We start from the raw sequence: 24,189 nt of genomic DNA, 5'->3' as shown, positions 1-24,189 counted from the left end.
ACCGAATTAAAACTAGCACATTCTCACCGGAAAAAAGTACAGCACAGCAAGTGTGTTTATTTTCAAATGTACATTATCATCTACTCTCCTTTTACACAATACAGAACTTCGATACAGAAAACGAATTGGTGTTCCAAACAATATTCAAACTCGAATTTTAAGTGTATAATCTGTTTTGAGGCACAAAAAAGACAAAAGTAATGACATTTACACCTTAATGCCACACAAATTGGCCAAAAATATAGAGAAATATGCCCTTTTTAAACCCTATATATCATTCGCACATTCCTGGAACTAGTTCCCGAAGCTGTGACTTTGGACGTTTTATGTTCAAAATGTGAATACAATTTCTGATGGATCCAAATTGGGAAAAGGTTTTAAAAGTACATTGTGTGAGTGTGACTAAAAACCTTTTAATGACTGATTCCACTGTATCTGCAACGCACAAGCGTGTCTCTCTTTCACAATCTCGATCGACAATGGTTAAAAATTTCAAAAATAGATTTTAGTCCTTTTTCTGTTGATTGAATGTAAATGAGTTTACTTACATATTATTAGCAGAAAGCAAATTCAATCTGTCTGGAGATGCACTTTTGCCTACGTTCGAAAACTTCAGCTGATGAATTGTACGAATCTGTCTTTTTGACTCAAACTGAGTTGAAAAGAACAGCAACGTTCCAAGGTTTATGTCCTATTCTCATTGTTGAGTGGAAATGAACTCAAGTGTAATAATAGTGGTTGTTTACACTTTTTTCCAGAAAGAACCAATTCATATTCATTTTAACAGAATATGAATTTACATCTGCACAAGAGAACTGCAGTTAGCAGAGTAGAAAACAAGACCAATCACGTTACATTTTTTCAGAACACAGGCTATTTCCAAAGTTTTAGGAATGAAATTAGACCATTAAATTCTTTCTGCAAGTATTAAAATTCGAACAATTCAAGTTTGAAAGTTCTTATCCTTAAAAAAGAGAATTTCCAAAGTTTTAAGAATGAAATTGTTCAAACAGGCCAATCACGTTGCTTTTTTTTTTTTTTTTCCCCAGAACAACAGCTTTGCACATCTGATAGTGACGGGTCTGTTTCGTAATTAAACTTCCTGTTTGGCAGTTAAGTTCAAAGACTAGCTAGTCACCATTGAAAATCTACTTAGACTTAAAACGATATTGACGTTTAACTGTGGGTGCAGGTAAGCACCCTGTTGACACTCCTGTTTGAATTCAAATGCAGTTGAGAACCATATAAGATGTTATTTCAATAGCTAAGAAAAGTAATTTTATCAACATGCACTTTCCATCTGTTTGGTTGTATTTGAAACCTGAAAAAAAAAAAAAAAAACCAATCCAAGTTGGTAGGGAAAAAAATGTCTAGGAATAAAGTACATATCACAAGTCAACTTCTTGGAGCCTGTGAAATCAGCGGTGGCTCACAACATAATTACTGCAAAATAAACTTCTCAGAAGACAGGGATGGCCCTCCCCCTACAGCATAACTATCACCAAAATAGACCTTCCTATTAAGACCCACAATGCATTGCCACAACATTAAAATTATTCAGCCGACCGGGCTAGCCGAGTTAGTAAAGTACCTGCCCGGCAACCCAAAGGTCGCGGGTTCGATTCCCGCCTCGGGCTTGGATCAAAGTACTGCAAAAAACCTTGGGAGGTGCAATATGGCCACAGAAGCCGATGCGCCAACAACTACCAAATCAAAAAAAAAAAAAAAATATTCACGGAAATTCACTGAAGTCACAGCGGATACATTCAAAGACATCTAACCCAAAGCTAATGGGGGAACCCGCACAGTTGCAAGGAAACTTCACCACTAGTCATGCTCAACGATCCCAGTTTGTGCTCCAACCCCCAAAATAAAAAAAAAAAAAAATGTGAAAATAAAATTCTAAAATTTCAACACCATCTACTGACAGGAAAACAAATGGTCAAGTCAATGTGTACCGAGAAGCAATCAGTTCAAAAGGTATCCCAATACTACTGATACCTGAAAGTTTACTGTGGCAGCATACAGATACGTGTCGGTTTGAAAGCAAGCATTAAACAGCATGTAGCCAACATCCTCAATGAGATGCTATACAGAACTGTCACACACACACACACCTGTTTTAAGAATGTCAGCTCACATGAACAGAAAAATATCTGTAGATTAAGTTCTGATAAAATCTAATCTTAAGTATTCCATCTTATGTTTAGAGTGCCAATTTCTATTCTAGTGGCAGAAATTTGAACTAATGTTTTTTCTTCTACAAATCACTTCCACATACCCACCAATTTTCCCAGCACTATCTCTAACTTTTTTGATACTAGGGTCTCCTGAATAGGGAAACTTATTTTATAACCACCCAGTACATAGATGAGGAACTACCTAAATTGAACTCCAAAAGCTCTGAAGCATATCTATTTGCCAACATAGAAGTCCATAAACCAGGTTTCCTAGACAGAACAATGATTAGTGGTTATTGTTATTTGTTTTTTAGGAGCATTAGCAACTAAGGCCATATTGCTCCGGGGATATGCGGTGGTCATTCCCTGACCTTTCTGCATCCTCCGTATTTGGTGGGCACGGGCTCGAACCCCGGTCTAATCAAGAAGCGTGTGCTACGCACTGCTGCTTCTGCCCACCTGGCTACGGAGGCACCATGATTAGTGGTAGACTTCATTCAAGACAAAAGACTACTGAATGGCTTGTACATCTCCTCTTCCAAGTAAACCCTAAGGAACCAGCACACCTTGAACAGTCAAGATTTAATCACCAGACTAAAAAATATGCAAATTAATACAAACAACATCCTGATATATTTCAGTGTTGACTCATGTAAACATGTGTCAACACTGAAACATGTCCCCTTGAATTTCTAGAGGGCCACATCTACCTTCTTTTCTTTGGTCCTTAGCTGGCAGCTGGGGGAGGCGGTTGGCCACGCAACCAGTATGCTGCTGTAGGTGCCGCAGGGTTTCGGACTTGCTCTGTGATGTTCTTCCATACCTTACGATCCATGGCGTCAGTTCTGGCCTGGTTAAGGTCGAGACGTCGGCTCTTCAAGTCATTTTCCACTTGCTTGGCCCACGTTTTCCTAGGCGCCGTCCGTTGGATGCTCCATTGGGTGGGTCGTTGGCTCCAAAGGAGTGTGGATGGTATTCTGTTCGTGCCCATTCTACATACGTGGCCAAACCATCTAAGCCTTCGCTTCTGGATTTGGTCGGCAATGGTTGGTTGCTGTTGGCATCTGGCGCGGATGGTATCATTAGTGATGCGGTCGCGAAGAGAGATGCCTAAGATCTGCCGCAGGCATAGCATTTGGAATACCTCAAGTTTGTTCAAATCTAACTTGAGACAAATCCATGTTTCCGATCCGTAAAGAAGAATGGGCAGGATCAAAGTCCGGAAGAGTCGGATTTTAGTCTTTGTGGAAATGTTGGTCCTCTTCTACAGACACCATTTGAGCGAGGCGAACGCAGTGGCCGCCTGTCCAATTCTGCTGTGGATTTCCATGGTGGATGCAACTTTCTTCTCCTGGACCAGCGACCCAAGATATTTAAAGTCCTGCACTTGCTCGATCTGGACGTCTTCGAGATAGATGGTGGCTTGCGACCCATCTGTTGTCAGGGCCTTTGTCTTACCAGCATTGATCTTCAAACCGTATGGCCGGCAATGTCGTAGAGGATGTCTGTGGCTTCAGCGTCATTACCGGCAAGGATAGCACTATCATCAGCAAACATCAGGTCAGTCACATATATTAAGAGCTCATTGGTCTGTCAGTGGTAGAAGCCTATTTCTTTTTCAACAAATCCTACTCTCAAACCTAAGGCTTAAGTAGGGTGATGGCCTATCCTCACTCATGGCAGAAATATTTATGACCCCCACTTAGAAAACAAATTTATAGAAAAACAGCTCAAACCTATATTGCATAGATATATGGATAATAGTGCTGTTGGCAGAAGAATTGAATAAATTTTATAATGCTCTCAACAGCTACTAGAACATAAAATTCAAAATTGAAACCAAAAATAAGGACAGCCTTTACTGGAAAATTCACTGAAATTCAAATTGAAGTCTACAAGAAACCTGAATTGTACGTAAATTGTGTTATTTTCTACTCTACAAAAATTGGAATACTGAAATCATTTACAGTATTTTAAGACAATGAAATATGTTGTCATTGCATCTTTCAAAGGATCATCTTCCATTATACTTAGTAAAACATGCAACAAACCATCCTAGAGGACTGATTTATAAAATAGCTTGTAATTATGGAGGTACCAATGTAGGGGAATCTTATAGATGTCCCAGGTCCAGAACAAATCCAGATGTTGAATGTCCAAGAATGAAGCTCCCATGCCCACTGCAGGCGGAGTTGTCGATGGTCAGTCACCATTGTGTTAGGGTAGGCACTACTCTGGTTTCTCCCATGTATGCTGTGAAGAAAATACAGTTCTACTGTAAATGCCAGAAAAGTGTGTAGGGTTCTGTTGTGTTCCGGTATTTGACTGCAGTCCCCTAGAGATATCTCTAGGCCATCCCCTTTGTGGATAATGTCTTCATGTGTACATGAATGATTGGTAGGGTTTGGTTTGGTAAGAGGGTTGGCCCTGTTATATAAGATTTAAAATTCTGACTTCTGCCATCCTAATTACATATTTCTACCGATAGATGTAACATGGGAGAAAAAGGCTTAAATATTTTTAACATAGCTGACCTTTGTATTAATGTGTGTTTTCAAAAGTGATGGTCAATAATTTAAAGGTGAACTGTATAGACTACAATATGCAAAAAAGCCTAGTAAACGTGGGTCCTTAAGTGAATCGTTTTTGAGATATTGCACATTTCTAGTTGTGATCCACCACTGACAAAGTGAACTGTAGAGTTGGGATCGACCACTGACTTGTTTGTTTAGGTTAGGTTATGCTCATTCTCTCCCTTTCCACTCTCTCAATGCTGTGAGATGTAGCAGGCATACTGGTATTTGTCAAAGGATAGTCAACATGAAAAGAGGTTACAGTGACTAAGAGTATGCGAACATGCACTTAATATATGGTAAAGCCAATGGCAGTGCACTCGAGGCTGCACGTTTGTACCAAGAAATATTTCCCCACCGAAGGCAGCCTAACAGGCACACATTCATCAAGGTACATCAACGCCTTAGAGAAGAGCCTACCTGCTCGTACTCCATGTGCTTCACACGTGGAATACGAGCAGGTAGGCCCAGAAGCATAACACCTGATGTTGAGGAAAGGGTGTTAGAGAGAATACATGTATATGTATAGGGCGGCACCTAGAACGTCTGTTCAACTCCGCCTCGTGTATCTGTGAAGAACAGTGTCACTACAAAGGGGCCAGATATGTGTGTGACGTAGGTTTGTATTATGTGTGTGTTCTGTTGTGTCTGGCTGCTTGGCTACCCAGAATCATCTGTCTAGGTGACTGATGCTTCTGGGTATTCCTCCACACTACGGAAAGATGGGCCAGGATCCCTTGGGGGCCCATTCCAGAGGAAAAGAAAGGAGCAAGAGGGAAGAAGAAAAAAAACCCAACCCCTGAAAAAATAAAATAAATAAACATAATAATAAAAAAAAAACTGCAAAAAAAATAAAACCAACACATTGGTTGGTTTTATTTTTTTGGTTGGTTGGGATAAAAAAAAACATAATAAAATTTAAAAATTATATAATAATAAAAATGGATTGGTACTGGTAAAAAAAACTGCTGGTTGACAAAAATGAAAAAAAAAGGGAAAAGTAGTCTTGAATAAGTACTCTTGTATACAGGATAATTCAGATGTGGAATTGGTGCCCTTTAGGATCAGTGCAATGACAAGTCTTACGTACATGAGCCATAGAAGAAAATATATCAAATTGTGATGCGATTGTGCTTAATTCATTAGTACCCAGCACTGAACAAATTTCTTAGTGTTCCCTGAAAGTACATGTTTTGTCATCCACGATAGCAGAGAAGCAAACTATTGTCCCACTTACACAGGTGTATTTGGTGGATTGTTTTAGTGCGCTACTTCAGTGTTGATTCTCTTTCTGCAAGCAAACACCTTGGAGGAAAAGTTCTGAAGATCTGAGAGATGGTTCTTATTCTGCAGAAGCAACTCCTCCCACCCTGGAGAGAGAGCTGGAACGTCAGGTCGGAGCTTCACCCTAAGATCCTCGTAGATTCCATAGTTCAAGAACAGGTGACTCCAATCTTCTGTATTCCTGCAGCTGCAGAGATCGGTGTGATGCAAGCTAAACTGAAAGAGTTTTTGGTTGAGAGAGCCATGTCCAGTTACCAGAAAGAAAGTTTCCATAGTTAGGGAGCACCAGGTTTTAACCGATTTAGAGAGTAAGAAGGTCATAACAGGCAGGAATTTTCTTGTGGCCACTGCAAGCGAGGTAGTGTCCCATCTGGTCTGCCAGATGCTAATTAGCTCGTTAAAGCATCTGGATTTCTCTTTTTAGGATCTTCATTTAAATTTAGCTGGATACCAAGTAATTCTGAAGGTGTTTGTCTTTTGGGTCGAAAGCAGAGGATACGATAGATGACAAATAGATCCAACGGAAAGGACCCCGCAATAACTTGCACTGCAGTGGTGGAAACTGTTCTACAGACTCTGAGAATAGAGAGGAGCATGCTCTGATGGATGGAATTCAGTTTTAACCTCATTTTGGAATTGGTGGCCCAATGAAACCAAGCTCCTGCCACATAGGTGACTATGGGCAGGAAAACAGCATTATAGTAGAGAAAGAATGACTTCCTGTAGAGACTCCACTCCCCTCTGGAAATTCTAATACAGTAATTGATCCTGTGAATATTTTGATTTTAGTACTTATGTGAATCAGATGAGGATAGAAGGAAAGCGTTTTGCCTCAGTGACTACAGGAAGCCGCTTGCCAAACATTTTGACTTCGGGAGGTTGCCTGAGATCCAATTTGAATTTAAAAAGCATCATTTTTGTTTTCACTGAGTTCATTTTAAATTTTTAGCCAATGACCAGGTGGAAAGATCAGTTAAAATTCGGTTTGCATTCACCGCACAAGAACTACCTGGGACCACAATTGTCAGGTCATCAGCAAAAGCAAAAATTTTACAATTCTGGAGAGAGTGGCCCAGCAAGTCTTGAAGCATAATGTTCCAGATAAGGGGCCCCAGGACTGAACCTTGGGGCATCCTCGAAAGACCTTCCTAGAGACTTGGAGAAATTTTGACTTGACATTATTGAGCGGTCAGAGAAATAGCTTTGAAATAATTTGTACATATGAAAGGAGCATCTGGCAGACCAGAGATGTTCAAGAGATGCTGCCCCACCAGACAGTGTCGAAGGCGCCCTCGAAGTCGTTCATAATAGCTAGTTCAAATTTGGATTTAGAATTTTCAATGTTCCAGACAAAGTCAGACAAGGCCTTCTCACAAGAATGAACTGGGGTGAAGCCGTATTAACAGGCAGAAAAGAGATCTTGTTGAAACAGAGCTGTTAGTCGAAGAGCCATAAGCCACTCCAAGACCTTTCCAAGATTAGCAATCAGTGCAATTGGTCTGTAGGATTTGAGGCAGGCTTATCTAGATATTTGATAATATGGAGCAAAGGAACCTTCGAAACAGAGGGAAAGATGCCTTCCATGAGACATTTATTGAAGAGCAAGAGCAAGTAGAGAGGTCTTAATTTTAACAGCCGGAGAATGAACACACATTCAATCATATCCATTCCTGGACACTTCTTCACGTTGATCTTCTTGACCACCGAGGTAAGTTCCTCTAAAGTAAATAGCTCGGTACGTTCTTCAGTGGTTCTTCACTTGTTATTTGCCTTTCGAATTGCCACATGCTCTGGAGAATCTTCAGAAGGGTTACCGATAGGAAATAAGTCATAGAGTCTATCCAGCCAGAGGTTTCATGAGTCTCAGTGATAACAGTGCCAAGAACATCAGAGGTAAATGTTCTCTCCCAAGCTATCTTGTACATGAGGCCCCATGGGTTTTTGCTGTTGGATTCTTTTACAAAGACGGTCCAGGTTTCTCTTTTTCTCGTTGCAATTGCTTTACTAAAGGCATTCATTTTGGCAATGCAGTCATTATATAATCGCATAACGTCGTCAGCAGGCCAGTTGCGGTGTCGCTGATATAACCGTCAAACGCCATGAACTGATTTGCGAAGAGTAGTAAGGTCCTGGGACCACCAGGAGCGGACTTTAGAGCAGATGGTCTTCTTCTTTGTTCATATAATAGAGACTTTAATAAGAGACTATTGAATAAATTCACCTCCAACAAACCCTCCAACTTGAATTCACTTCTAACAAACCCTTTCCATCCAATCCTCCAGACAGCTTCAGCTGTCTGGAGGATTTGATGGAAAGTCATTAGTGATAGAGGCATCAAAAGAGTCCCAGTCAACAGATTTTGTGCAGAACCGGACGAAGTCTGGTGTTCTAGGTGAATTGCAGTTGGTACGTGCATCGACAGAGATGTGGCACACAATGGCTCTGTGATCGCCGAGTGTCCAATCTGGGATTGTCACGCAGTCACCGATTCGTGAATTTAAGTTACTGGTGGTGAGTGTAACGTCAATGTTTGACTCACCAGTTGAGCTGCAATAGGTGGAGAGTTGGCCTGGTCGATTCTGGACTGCAAGATTGTGACTTAAAATAAAGTCCTCAAGAAGAAGACCTCGGACATCAGAAAGAGCACTGAATCAAAAATGGGACTTTGCATTGACATCCGAGGTAATGAGGATATTCCTAGAGGCAATGAAGTTAAGCGCGAACCCCAGGTAATTTAATGAGTCGTTGAAGTCTACAAAAGGGGGACAGCAGATTGACAGAAGAGAGGAGATAGGAGTGAGATGAGAAAGTGATTTGCACACGAGTCGCCAGTTTGTTGCAGAGACCATGGACAACAACAACATGTAAATTTCTGTTTAAAATGATGATGCATGTTTTAGGATCTTGGGGCACAGGTTGTACCACTCCAGCATAAATGGAAGAGCCCATAATTTTGGAGATGCGCCAAACTGACCCTTCAAGAAGTATGGTTCCAGGTTAGAGATCACGTCGACAGCGTTTTGCTCTGCAGCCAGCCGAATCTCATTCGCGACCTACACTGTATTGCAAGTCACAGACCACAGTTGTGGATATAAATGCAGCAGAACAACCTTTCTAGTATTAGTTAAGCGTTCAAACGGTAGCAAGAATGGAAAAAGGGGTGATCTAACGGATTTCGAACGTGGCATGGTAGTAGGTGCAAGACGTGCTGGACAAAGCATATCTGAAACGGCAGTTCTCCTGAACTTTTCACGCACTACAGTTTCAAGGGTGTATCGAGAATGGCGCAAAGAACAGAAAACATCCTCTCAATGGCGCTCCTCTGGAAGAAAATCGCTTGTTGATGAGAGAGAGGTCAGAGGAGGATGGCTAGAATTGTGCAAGCAAACAGACGGGCCACAATGTCGCACATCACATCAGAATACAACCTTGGTGAGCAGAACAAATTATCGCAATGGACCACTAGTCGCATTTTGTCGCAAATGGGTTACAACAGCCGATGGCCATGTTGCGTACCTTTTGTTATCGATGAAGAACAAAAGAGCCTGCCTTTTGTGGGCACAGCAACACCAGCACTGGACTATCGAGGATCGGAAAACAGTTGCTTGGTCTGATGAGTCAAAGTTCCTGGTGCATTATGTTGATGGACGGCTCAGAATTTCGCAAAAACAAAGTGAATCAGTGGACCCGTCATATCTGATGACTACTGTGCAAGGTGGAGGGGCCAGTGTTGTGGGGAATGTTTTCTTGGCACACGCTGGGTCCATTGATACCCATAGATTCATGTCTGAATGCCACATTGTACCTAAACATCGTTGCTGACTAAGTGCATCCGTTCATGTTGACAACTTATCCTCAGTCAGATGGTTACTTCCAGCAGGATAATGCGCTGATGCACAAAGTTCGAATCACTATGGAATTGTTCCAGGAACATGAAAATGACTTTTATTTGCTGCTAAGTCTGCGGATCTCAATCCTATTGAACATCTTTGGGATGAGCTCGAAAGGGCTGTCCGCTACAGGCCTACACCTCTGTCGAATCTCAAGGAACTGCGTGATACACTGATGTCTGCATGGTACTCCATTCCTGCACAACGTTTTCATCATCTTGTTCAATCCATGCCTAGACGAATTCAGGCTGTTTTGAAGGCTGAACACGGTACTAGGTAGGTGTACCTAATAAAGTGGCAGCACAGTGTATGTCCATTGATTTGGAGAACTTTAAGTTTAAGGTTTTGTGGAGTGCAGGAGAAAGAATGAAAGTGAAAACCATCAGAAGACGTTTTATTCTGATTCACCTGAAATGCAGAGTTGTTCGGGTTACTCTCCATTAGCAGTTCTGAGCCGTATTATTTCCAGGGCACGTTGGTATTCAGGTCAGCTTGCATCTCTCACCCAGTGCTGTGAAGCCCTTTTGCGCCTCTTACAGTTAATGCAGACAGGCTGCTCCTCTTTGTGTGGGCACTCTGCAATGATGTGCCTACTATGGGTACAGTGGCTATAGGTTGGAACAACCCATTCTCGGGATAGTACTTCTTTATATATCTTTGGTTTAAAGCTGATGACTATATGATTAGTCGAGGATGAATTTGACTTGGTGTTGAACTGGAACGTAGTGCCCTCCTTTATTTCCTCGTATGAGAATCCTAAATCAGTGATGTTCTTAAAGTAAAGGTTCTCTACGAAGTCATCATTTGCAGTCTTTGGGAACGCCATAGAATATAATTGCAGGATCTGATCTTTTTGGAGCAGAAGTAGCCACGCCAGCAGCAGAGAGTGATGCAGAGGAGGAGATAGTATTGAGATCTTGTTTGGACGCGGTTTTCACGAGGACTCCGTGATTTCTTATCACTCTGAGAGATTTTATTTTAACCATCTTGAAGTCGCTTTTGAGCGTTTTGGAAATAAACTCCTTCACCTCATGGCTAGTTTTCAGTTCGCTGGTTTCATTGGCTCTCAGGAGAATGACATTCTGTGATGGCTGGGTTTTGGGGCCAAGTTGAAGGCTATTTGAGGCCAAGGCTGTGGAAAATTTGTTCGTACCAGAAGAAAGTAGGGAGGTGCTCTTCCTCAGAGCTTCTGCAAGAAAGAATGTTCAAATTATTATATTAGCATCACCGTAATTGATTATATATACCTAGATATCTATTTTGTCTGTTAATTGCGTGTGTTCTCTGGCTGATATGCCTGGTTTTTTGCTGGACGAAAAAAACCCCAGTTTCTGGAGAAAAACCTTGCTATCTACGCTTGAGACCGACTAAATCAGTACAAGAAAGAATAGAACAAAATCCAGGAATTTCGACAAGGAGGGTTGCTCTGCAAGAGCATGTACAGTCATAGCAGTGTGTGGCGAATTTTACGTCGCCAATTACTGTATCCCTACCATATCCAGCGTGTACAAGGTCTCAGGAATACAGACTACTCTCCCAGAGTGAATTTCTCCCAGTGGATGCAACAACAGTGTGTCTTGAACCCCCAATTTTTAAACAACAGTTTGTTCACTAACGAAGCTGGGTTTACTCGTGATGGTATTTTTAATTTTCCTAACTGTCACGTTTGGTCCGACGAAAATTCTAATGCAGTTCACGAGTCACGACATCAGCAACGTTTGTTGTTGAATGTCTGGGCAGGACCTTACTAGGAGACCTTCTCATTGGACCACACTTTCTGCCAAACAGGCTAACAGGAGAGCTGTACCTTCGGTTCCTGCAGAATGTTCTTCCAGACCTCCTTGATGATGATAATGTTCCACTTCAGCAACGCCAGAACACGTGATTTAAGCATGATGGTGCACCGGCACATTTTGCACGAGTTGTGACTCGGTATCAAACTAGAAGGTATGGTCAACGGTGGATAGGTAGAGGTGGGCCTGTAATGTGGCCTCCCAGATCACCAGACTTAAACCCTATGGATTTTTGTATCTGGGGTTATGTAAAAAGCTTGGTGTACACTTTTGACATTAACATAGTTGAGGGATTGCAGCGTTGGGTTGAAGAAGCCCGGCAAATCAGAAATGACCCAGGAATGCCTGAGAGGATTCGCAACACAATGCAGAGAAGACTACAAAGCCGCGTACGGATGCAAGGATGCAGCATTTTGAACACCTTTTTTAACATCCTGTAACATTTAACATCTGCAAAATCTTGTGGTGTTTAAAGCAAAAATTAAAAATGTATTATCTTATGTTTAATAAAACCACCCTTAGCAAAGGATTCACAGCATTTTGCTAAACTAGTGTTCCCATAGGCAATGGCGGATCTTAACAGAAAATGTGCATTATCTCGAAAACGGTTCATTTGCTGCCCGATGTTCACTGGGACTTTTTTGGTTATTTTAGTTTGTACTTTTCGCTTTACCCTTTCCCCCCCCTCTATTCCCATACTTCTCATTCTATTACCCATTTTACTTTTCATAAAATACCTGAATACTTTGTATTTTTTACTTTCTCTTCTCTCTTCTATTTCAGGGGATGTCTGTTTCTTCTTCCGCTTATCTTCTATCCAACTTTCCCTTCCCTTCCAATTCCAGTACTTCTCATTCTTATATCCACTTCCTTTCTATAAACATCTTGGGGCTCCCAGGCTTGCCTGATTGCCCCAGTAAGAGTTTCAGTTTAAAAGCAGTCCCTGGCGCACCTCCTCATGGCCAAGTTTGGGAGTCAGAGGGCAGGGAACCAGGTATCCCCTGCCCCTTGGCTGCGAAGTCGCAGGTACCGGCACTCAACACTCAATATAACAACACACACAATTACACACTTACATATATACACTTGACGGCCATGGCCTTTTCAGATGCGACTGCGGTATATAGGGGAAACCGTGGAGACCGCAATTAAAACAAACACACCTTGACCTTGTACTTTTTAGCATTGGCATTAGTAGAGGAATATGATGCAAGAAAGCAAGCTTATGCAGCATCAGCCAAAAAAAAAAAAAAAAAAAAAAACCGCTCCCATTTCACCCCTCCGTTCGTTCGAAATACCTGTCCAGCTGTGCCTTAAATTTATTTAGGCTATCAACTTCCACAACAAGGGATGGAAGTCTGTTCCACCAACCAACTACCCGCTGGTTAAAGGCAAATTTCCATACATCTATCCTACATGTCTTTCCTCAATTTGAATTTATGCCCACTCAGGTGATTATTCTGAGCAACCGGAAGAATCTCATCAGCATTGAGCATGCTCAAACCATTCAAGGCTTTATACACCTCAATGAGATCACCTCGCAGGTGCCTAGTCTCCAGACACTGTAATTTGCAAAATTTAAGCCTTTCTTCGTAAGAGCAGCCCTTTGTTCCATTCACTAATCTTGTGCCCTTCTCTGTACTCGTTCCAGCAGCTCTACATCCTTCTTGAAATGAAGCCTCCTGACCTGTATACAGTACTCAAGGTGTGGCCTGACCATTGCCTTATACAAGGGAATAATCACCTCCTTATCCGTGCTAGAAATATTCCTGTATATCATTGACAAGAAACCATGAGCTACTCTTGCAGCCCATCTGCACTGCTCAAGAAACTTCATATCTGCCTGCACAATTACCCACAGGTCCTTCTCATTCTCTACCACTGTCAGTGTAGTAGCACAGAGTTGATACGTTGCTTTGGGGTTACTGTTTCCCATAGGTAGTACTTTTCATTTGTCAATGTTAAACTTCATTTGCCACCTCTCAGCCCATCTGCTCAACCTTTCCAGATCCTGTTGCATGCATAGTGTCAGTAGTGTCCTTGATAACCCTGCCAACCTTCGAATCGTCTGCAAACTTGGACATTAAGCCCGATATACCATCATCAATATCATTTATAAATACAGAAAACAACAATGGACCCAACACTGAACAGTGAGTGATTCCAGTACATTAGTCCACGATGAGCAGTGTCCATTGATTACCACACTCTGTCTTCTCCGCCTTAACCATCCTTTTTATCCATAGCAGCAATTTGCCTCCAATGCCACATGCTCCACTTTGTGCAGCAGTCTTCCATGTGCAACAGTATCAAAAGCCTTTCTATGATCCAAATATAAAATATCAAAGATATTCCCTGCATCCAGTTCTTTTGTGACTGCATCATAGTATCCAATGAAATTGGTGAGGCAAGACTTTCCCTTAACAAAACCATGCTGTGTACAAGCTATAACTGATGTCTTGTCTAGATGATCCTGCAGTGCCTGTTTAACCAGTGCCTCAATTAATTTTCCTGGAACAGAAGTTAAACTAACAGGTCTATAATTAATTGTACCGCCCTTTGAACCTCCTTTGTGAATTGGGGTCACATTTTCACATCTTCATTCTATGGGTACCTCCCCTGAGTCCAAAGAAGCTCTCATAATTATGGCTAAGGGTTTGCTTACTTCCTTTGCTGCCTCCTTTAATATAACTGGATAGATCCCATCCATCCCGGGTGACTTTTTTATGTTTATCCTCAACAATTTCTCTTCCACTTTCCCCTCAGTTATTACAAAATTATCTAGCTCACTGCGAGTTTACTTCACCTCTGGCATTCTCCTTCCTGAATATGAATGTAGATACAAAATACTCGTTTTGTTTGTTAGCCACCTGAGCAGGATCCTCAACTGTTCAACCATCAATATATTCAGTGGGCCAATCTGATTCATTCCTTTCCTTCTTGAGTTTAAATAGGTAAAGAACTCTTTTCTGTTTTTCTTTGCATTCTTTGCCAAGGATTTCTCATAATCTGCCTTTGCCTGCCTGACCTCCTTTGTAACTTGGTTACAGACCAGCTTATATCTATCATAGGCTTCCATGTCACCCATTAATTTATATGTAACCCATTCATTTTTTTTTTCTCTGCCATATGTCTCATTAGTTCATCTGACATCCATTTAGGCCTAAACCTTGAACAATATTTCTTAGTTGGTATGTAAAGCCTAGTAGCTTCCAAGATAAGTTCTTTGAATGCTTCCCATTTTACATTTGCTGTTCGTAACATCATCAGTTGGTCCCACTGTATAGAATTTAAATACTGTCTCAGACCATCGTAGTCGCCTTAAGGAAAGCAAAAACCCTTCCCTTTACCCCTGATGGTAGTTACCTCTTTGAGTAAATCCCACTTCAGCACACTGTGATCACTACCACCTAGTGGTTACTTTACCTGCAGATTCTTAATGCATGAAGAATCACTACTGATAATCGAATAAATAGTATTACTCCCTTTAGTTGCCTTCTGAACATCCTGATGTAGATGTTCAGAAGGCAATCATCCAATAAATCCAAAAATGCCTTGCTAGTGTGTTAGTGACCAACCGACAAATTCCAGTGAATATCTGGGAAATTAAAATTTACCATTATAAGACTCTCTGATTTACTGGTCCACTCTATTTCCCTGTACAGTTTCTTATTATACTCATCAGAGTCATTAGGTCTATAGCACACTCCTACTCTCAATTTTGATCTCCCAATGCTTATGTCAGACCAAACTGACTCGACACTGCCCTGTCCAGCGATGTCGACTGACTTCACTTCCTTCGATTTTATGTGTTTCTTAAGTAATAGAATAGGAAGAATAGGAAGTTTCTTAACTTCCTATTCTTTCTGTACACATTGTACTCCCCAAATTTCAGTTCTGCATTCCTTATATCTGTGTGGCACCACGTCTCTGATATCCCAACAATATCTGCCTTTGATGTTTTGATCAATACCTCAAATTCATCAAATTTATTTACCAAACTCCTAGCCTTGGTGTACACGCAAGTATACATACACTTGTTCCTATTCTTAGCTACCCTAACACAACCCATGTGTTTACTCGTACCGCAATGACTCCCAGCAGTCTCTGAAACCCTGCATCTTGTTTTCCAGACTGCTGCTCATTCCAATAGAAGCAGTGCAAGAATCACTTTCACCTCTGCCAGTGGCTACTGTTAATCTGTTAGTCCTCGTATCCCCCCAAAGCTAGCAGTTTCCGCCCCACCGAACACTGCCTCTCTAGCATCAGCAAATATTCTTGCATCCTTTCTATTTAAGTGTATCCCACCCCTGTAGAAGCAGTCTCTACTGTTAACAAGTATAGACCAGGGTGAAAAAAATTCTACCCCTTGAGCCTTGCACAATCTTTCCAGGGCCGAATTGATCGACAAGGCTCTTATATTATACTCCCTCCTCTCGTGTCTGGGCAGAATTGCAGACACTTTCAAATTCAACCCTAATTCACGGCTTTTTTTTTTTAAAAGTGATCTGTTAAGTAATTCTGCCGGTCTCCTACTCTTGATATCGTGAGTGCCAACGTGTACAACTATATCACCTTTTATGCCCTTAAAAGATGATATCCGCTCTACAACGTCATCAACCTTTGATGACGTTGTAGAGTTCCACCTATTCTTTTTACATACCGTGTTCCTGTGGGGCCAGCGCATTCTGCCTTGGGGGTTGCCGCTGTGTTGCGTGATGACCAAGTGTAAGCTCTGGCGTTGATGTGGGCAGCTGAGAGCTTGATGGGTCCCTCAATTTAGATCCTTCAAGGGCATCCACTCTGTCCTTCAAGCTCTTATATAGTGCCATAACAATGCTGAGTTGTCGCCTGATTTCCTTACATTCCTTACATCGCGCACACAAAGACATCCCCCATGGCAATATGTCCCGTACCCGATTGCTTCACAAACATCAAGCAAGCAGTGCATTTTAAAAGGCTGTGATTCAGAGGGAACTGCCCCCCCCCCCTCAGTTCTCCCCTGAGCCACAGCACTCCCATTAGCTTGAGCCTTTTGCTTTGCTGCTCTGGTCTGAGTCATGATTTCGATTTAATTTCAGTACAAAATTATAACCCTAAACTTGTATTCCAACACAGTTATAACGCTATATATATATTTTCAGTATCAAATATTAGCTACGAGTTCCGTTTATATAACTTCCGTATCAAGTTATGCATTAATTAATTATGTTCCGTTGGTAAAATCTAAGTCGTTATATGTATTTAATTAAAAAGTACAAAAAAATTGACAATGAAGTTTAACAAGATTAATAGATTTTACCGATTAATTGACAATATTATATTATATACTACACCAGTGTTTCTCAAAGGGTGTACCGCGTCACATTAGTGTGCCGCAAAATTTTCCAAGTGTGCCGCGAAATTTAGAAATTTCTTCTTCTATGACTACGTAGGTGTGCCGCGAAATTTTTCTTCTTTGGAAAATGTGCCACGAGAGTAAAAAGATTGAGAAACACTGTACTACACCATACTAAGCTAACGCTATCTACAGTATAACGTTGTATCGTATTATAGTATTCAGGATATAACGTTGTATCGTATTATAGTATTCAGGATATAACGTTGTATCGTATTATAGTATTCAGGATATAACGTTGTATCGTATAACAATGGCGGACACTATGGACACTAAGTACTGTATTAATTAATTTACAAATCTCGCTGTCTTAATTCAGAATAAACTAAGGATCCTGACTTGGTCTATAAGCTACTTATAGAAAATAATTTAATATAACAATTGGTCAAGAAAGCGGCTAAATACGGCTAAAAAACTACCCGTTCAGTGGAGCTGCAATTTGTAACATGTGGATTTGATACTAAGTAATACCTACAAAATCTCTATCTAAGTTAAACTTTAAACTAAGTATCGTAACTACTCTAGAAAATAAGTTAATATTCCAAATTAAGCTAATAAAACAGAAAAAACTTCTCTATTCCAGAAGCAGTAAAAACTTCGCCTGCACAAGGCTACTCTCGTTTTCACCTTTAAATTATTGACCAATTTTTGAAACACCCTGTGTATATAAAACTGAATGGGAATGTAACATAGCAGCCATTGCTTCATCTTTATAGACGTAAAATTCGGCGGGACACGCATTAGTAGGCTGTCATTGTTTTTAATGCCATCTGGATTCAACAGTCAGGAAAATATTGATAATGATGGGAAATATGACTTTACCCTCACTGGGACAATTCTATCTGTAAATGACATAGTCATTTATAAAAGATGGTTGTAATTGGAAAAAATTGTGATTTGAGGCTACTTTTGAGCAACACTTTTTTTTTTTTTTTCTATTGGATGTGAAGAAGTACGGGCATCTAAGGCAACCCATAAGATTTAGAGTACTTCCCAGTTCACTGGACGGCTGTGTGTCTTTGTTGCTCCGGTTAATCAGTTAAATTAACAGAATTATGCTTAGGTTTATATGATGATTTTGATGTTGGTGTATTCCTAATTTGATGCTGAACAAGAGGATATCCTTTGTGTGGAGACCTGGACATCCAGGTATTTATTATTTATAGTTTTCTCATACCGCAAAATTTGCTGTTTTGCTACTCACGGCTGACCAGAGATATCTATCGCTTCCGGCTACAGGTCAAGGTCAGACAAATGCGCTATGGGTTTGTACTTGCGGTCAAGTGACCATGGCAACACAAGTCATTTACTGCCTCCTAGCAATTATCCATGCCTCGTACAAGCGGATTTCTACACCCAACAGTAACAAGTCTAGCCAACTAAAATAAGCTGTAATTTTTGACTTATTTTGTATCTGATCGGTAAACGTGTCACTTGGAATACGATACGTAGTTAAGGCAACTACTAAACACAATTGTAAACTCTTTTCCAGCCCACTCGTAATCCTTTTATCTGCGCCTAAAATCTGAAAATGCCTTTAAAGCAAGATCACCCAAATAATGAAAGCTGTGTAATTTGTGGAATTGTTCCGGACGTAGCTATAAAATGTACTTCCTGTCTCAAGACATACGGAAGCGAATGTCTCGCGTTGGACCTAAAGAGGCTCGGGAAGCAGCGACGGAAAGTTTGGCAGTGTCCCCCCTGTAAGGGAGAAAATTATATGCATTCACTCGGAACAACTGGTGAAACTTTTAACGACGTTAACCAAATTTCCGATTCACCTGAGCACAGGACCCAACCCGAACCTGAGGTAGACACGGAAAAATTGAGATCGCCAGATGCACATGTGGAATTGACACCCGACTCATTACTGGCAGAACAAAATGACCTTTCAGATCTCATCATGCAGAAATCTAGTAGCTCCCAAAAGGATAACACCCTATCAACAGAGATCTCCGCAATAATTAATCAAACATCACTCGAACACAGTCCACTCCTGGTCTCGCTCCTCACAAATATCGAGACAACTCTATGTATAAAGCTGTCGCCAATCCATAATATCCTCGCAGACCTACTACTTGAAAACAAGCGACTACGAGAACACAATGAATGCATACGCAAAACATTGGAGGTGTTGGGGAAAAATTTTGAGGACCTGAAGCAATCGGTTTGTGATCTTGCTGTTCAAACTAACCATCATGAGCAGCAGCCCCCGGACGAACACTCTCACACGGAACAGAGAGCTCCTACCCAAACCACCCCATGTTTATTACCACATGACCCCTCTCCATCCCCCATTCTTACAACATATGAGTCTGAAATTGTGTGCCCTGAACGTAGCACTAGACCAGTATATGCTGAAATCACAGCAGATGCCAACGGATACTCAGGAAATACTGCCTCACAGAAGATCCAAAGAATTCATCAGGAGCAGAATCTGCCAAATCGCACCTATTCGCGATCACAAAACTCACATATGGGGTCCTCGCGCTCGAAACCGGATAATGCTTTGGCTGCTGAAGTACATCGCAATTGTGGTTCCGCCTCAAACAACGTGAGAGGTAACCATTATGCAGGGACTACGATTGTATCTAATGTAAAGACCCATAGAGACACTACAACGTATGCAACGATTGCAAGCCAACGAACAAAAGAACAAACACTGACCCGTAATCCAACTCTTAAGGAACTGAGCCCCAATCGTAAAGTTATTGGAACCAATTTGCACTTCAGCAAGATGCAAATTGCGAACACTGGAATGATGAGCAAGCGGATCCGTAATGTCTTCATTAGTAGGCTCTCCCCTGCTACCACAGCTGATGATGTGGAACACCTTCTTGCTGCATTCAAAATGAATGGTAGAGTCACCAAGCTATCCACAAAATATCCCACCTACGCCTCCTTTAAGATCGATGTAGCTGATGCAGATTTTGAAGCACTCTTCAATCCTGAAATCTGGCCTGCTGGAGCTCTTGTTATGCCATATCTCGGGCATAAAGGGCAGCGATATAGAAGTAATGGAAAGGACTCCCACCAATGGTACCCTGATTCATAGCAATCCCAGATCTCGTTACCGCAACTAGAACCACAGACACGGAACACCAATATGCCGATTCCTGTGCTCATCAGTCCTAGACACACCCTGCTGAATCGAGTCGTGCTATGTCAGAGACCACCCGTCCGTATCAAAGTACCTAGAGTACCTGCCTGCACCATATTTTATCAGAATGTGCGTAGTCTTAGGAACAAGCTTGACACTATGGAGCAAATTCTGCTCCCCGGATATTTTGACCTGCTCGCCATCACCGAAACCTGGCTCAATGACGATGAAGAATTCCTAGCAGCAGCTGCCCCAGCTGATTATGGGGTCGTATTCACATCTCGGATTGCACGCAAGGGTGGAGGCGTCGCAATATTTTACAAGAAATCCACTTTCAAGCTATTGGATAATAAATCCAGTAACTCCCCTAACTATGAAGCAATCCTCGTTACGTTAAGATACAACTTCGTGACGTTTGACATCTGTGTGGTGTACATACCTCCAACGCCTTCCCAGCAAATCATCATTGAAGTTTCCAACTGGATAATCAATCAGCTGCATCCCACAGCTTCTCACTTAGTTTGTGGTGATTTCAATTTACCTCCTCAGCTATCTAATCTGAAAAAAGATCTTCTGGCACACTTGAGATGTGCTGATCTACAACTTATTAACGAAGCTCCAACCAGGGGGAATAACCTCTTAGATCTAGTTCTAGCCTCTATCCCTTGCACCCTTGATTACATTGCAGAAACGTCTTTCGACTCTGATCATGTCCCAATACATGTGACTGCATATCTGCCAGCCCCCAAATTAGAAACCAGAAGGACAACAAAAAAGGTTGACATCACTAGTCCCAACTTACTTGATGTAGATAAGTGCATCAGAGCCGCCTCTCTCATTCCCTGGGTGGCCTTAGAGACTTGTGACCCAGAAATAGCTGTGAACATTCTCACAAACTGGATCAACACGGTTGCCAAATATGCCGCCTCTAAAAAAATCACAATCAGTCCATATACAAGACTTTGGTGGAATTCAGAACTCAAAATGAGTTTCCAGCTGAAGCAACAGCTCCATCGCACATGGAAACAGTCGCAAAATGTCAATGATCGCATCGTTTATTCAAGGGCACGGGCTCAATTCAATCGCCTGAAATCTGAGGCAATCAAATTATACGTTAACCGAGATCTGGCTAAAGGAAAAATTCCATACAAGAAAGTGAATCTTCATTTTCCTTTGCAACTTGATCCTGAATTGTGGCTCGATTTCGTCACAAGATTTAATCGTAATCCTATGCCAAACTCAGATCTGGCTCTACTAACAGAGCCCACCCAGCAAGAAGTGTTGAACACTATTCAGATCACAAAACAACAGCTGATCGTCGCCATCAATTCTCTACCTGCCTCGTCAACCACTGGTGATGATGGAGTTCCCCAATTCATGCTCAAATGCCTAAGTTCGTACATTATTCAGCCACTTTTAATTATTTTCAACCAGTTACTCTCGAACCAGATTTTTCCACAGCAATGGGAAAACTATCTCATCAAACCTTTAGCCAAAGTTCAGTCGCCATCGACACCTAAACACTTCCGACCCATCTCCAACTCCTCCAGCCTGCTGAAGCTCCTGGAGAAGACCTTACTCCCGATCCTCACTAAGCAGATCATGCCCAGTAATCCAGCCCAAATTCACTATTCCCTTCCAAACAGATCAACGATCACAAATCTGCTAGCCACCACGAATACTATCTTGTCAGCATTCGAGAAAAGGCACGAACTAGCTGTTACTTACTTAGACATTGAGGCTGCATTTGATGCCGTCCAAGTAAACCAACTACTCACTCTCCTGGAATGCCACTTCCAGATCACAGGGAATATATTATGCTTTCTCTCCTCTCTTCTGAATAACAGAGTTATAAAGCTTCATACAGGAGATCGCACCCTTACTAGATCCGTCACCGCAGGAGTCCCACAAGGAGGGGTCCTTTCCGGCCTTCTGTTCTCATCTATTATCTTCCCACTGGTTGCACATTCTCGATGTCTACTGAGCTATGCAGATGATATCAAGATACTTACTCCCATCATCCCTGGTCAAGACCTTGATCTGGTAAAAACGGAAATTAACAACACTCTCACTGCAGTCACATCTTACCTCTGCCAGTTCGGGCTCAAGATCAATCCTGCTAAGTCCGAAATCATGGTGTATTCATTGAAGCAAACTCCTTCTTCTCTCCAGCCTTCGGTCGGCAACACCCTCATCCCAATTGCATCCAGCCATCGTGATCTGGGCGTTGTATTCGACTCCAAACTTCGATTCAACGCCCACATAGACATGCTCCTCACACGTGCTTCAAGACTCCGGTGGATAGCAAAACAACATCTCCTTCATATCAGAGATAAAAAGACAACCGTGAGGTACATAAGAACAATCATCTTTCCACCTTTACTCTATGCTGCTGAAATTTGGGCGTCAGCGGCACCATCAATAAAGAAACCACTCTTTGCCACAGAATTCTGGCTCCTAAAGTGGGCCAACAGGAAGCACAACCTTCCAGCTCTGATTCATACCACGCAGCTTGCCAACTCTCTCGGGATTCCACGGCTTCCCACCTTAATCGACGACCAACGCCTCCTAGCAACAGTCAAGATGATAACAGGCATAATCGCAACACCTTCATTCTGGGATACCTGTGGCTGGAGGATTCCCCCTGCTGCCCTTAGGGCCAATCCCGAGCTCTACTCACATTCAGCGAGACTCCATCTCTCGGACAGGTTCCTCCCTCAGCAGATGTTCAAGCAAACCCAGGCACTTGACGCCGACCTGAACAAATTCGCTGTTGACCGGACTTACAGGAAAAAAATTACGTCTACTAGGACTAATCAGCAATGACATGTGTACCTTGCATCTGTTCCCGTCTGATTGAGCTGGTGCTCTTATCTCGATGTTAAGCCAGCTCAATCAGACCTAACTCTCGTAAGGAGTTCTCTCCTTTGTATAAAAATATGTTTTCTTTTGTAAAATTACCTGTTTTTGTAAATTAATTGTTCTATTTTCCCGGACGTTTCGGGATTCTGTAAAAATGTAAACCCCTGGCTTTTTGGCCGTGAAGGGCATTAAAGATTATCTCTCTCTCTCTCTCTCTCTCTCTCTCTCTCTCTAAATTACTTGTTTTTTGGATACTGTATTTTTAATATTCCCCCAGCAGCTAGTTTGGCAGATACAAAATCAGCAAATTTGTCACTTTCATATCTCTCTTTTTTTTTTTTTTTTATGTAAACCCCAAACACGAGAGGTATTAGACCCTATAGTACTTAGTACCGTGCTTGGGTTGGAGGTGGAGAGACGAAAGAAGATATTTGTTGACATTGGACTTGAACTTCTGTAGACTGTAATTTTCAGAAAATACGTATGAAAGAAGGTTGTTCCAGAAAACGGCAGTTGAATGAATAAACGAGGAAGATGAAAAGTTGGTTATGTGAGTTTGAAGTTGGACAGTAAATGGATGTTGGCTGGTTGTTGCACGTGTTCGGACTGTTTTGAAAGAGAGAGCGAGAATTATAGAAGCCAATTCAGAAGAACAGTGACCATGGAAGTATCTGTAGAAGAGGCATGCAGCAGAAACAGTACGTCTATGAGACAGCGAGTGGAGAGACTCTGTTAGACATGAATCATTAATTAACCTAACTGCCATCTTCTGAATGGAATCAAGAAGCCTGAGAGAGGTTTTGGGGGAACCACCCCAGATGTGGGAACAATATTCCATGGTAGGGCGGATTTCCGATTTGTACAGAGTGGACAGCTGTTTTGAAGAAAAGTAACGCCGAGAGCGAAAGAGAAAACCAAGTTTTTTAGATGCAGAGGAAGCAATATTTGTAATGTGCTTGTGCCAACAGAGATTAAAAGTCAGAGTAATCCCCAAAAGAGATATATCATTTTGCCTAGAAATCGGAGTGTCACCAACGATAAGCATAGCAGCAGAAGAATCCTTTTTTTTAGATATAAGACAAGACTGAGTTTTAGAAGACTTGAGATCA

Source organism: Mastigoproctus giganteus, chromosome 2 (genome assembly GCF_048544385.1).
Source record: "Mastigoproctus giganteus isolate SK-2022 chromosome 2, ASM4854438v1, whole genome shotgun sequence".
Classification (NCBI taxonomy): domain Eukaryota; kingdom Metazoa; phylum Arthropoda; class Arachnida; order Uropygi; family Thelyphonidae; genus Mastigoproctus; species Mastigoproctus giganteus.
This window is presented reverse-complemented; position numbering follows the sequence as displayed.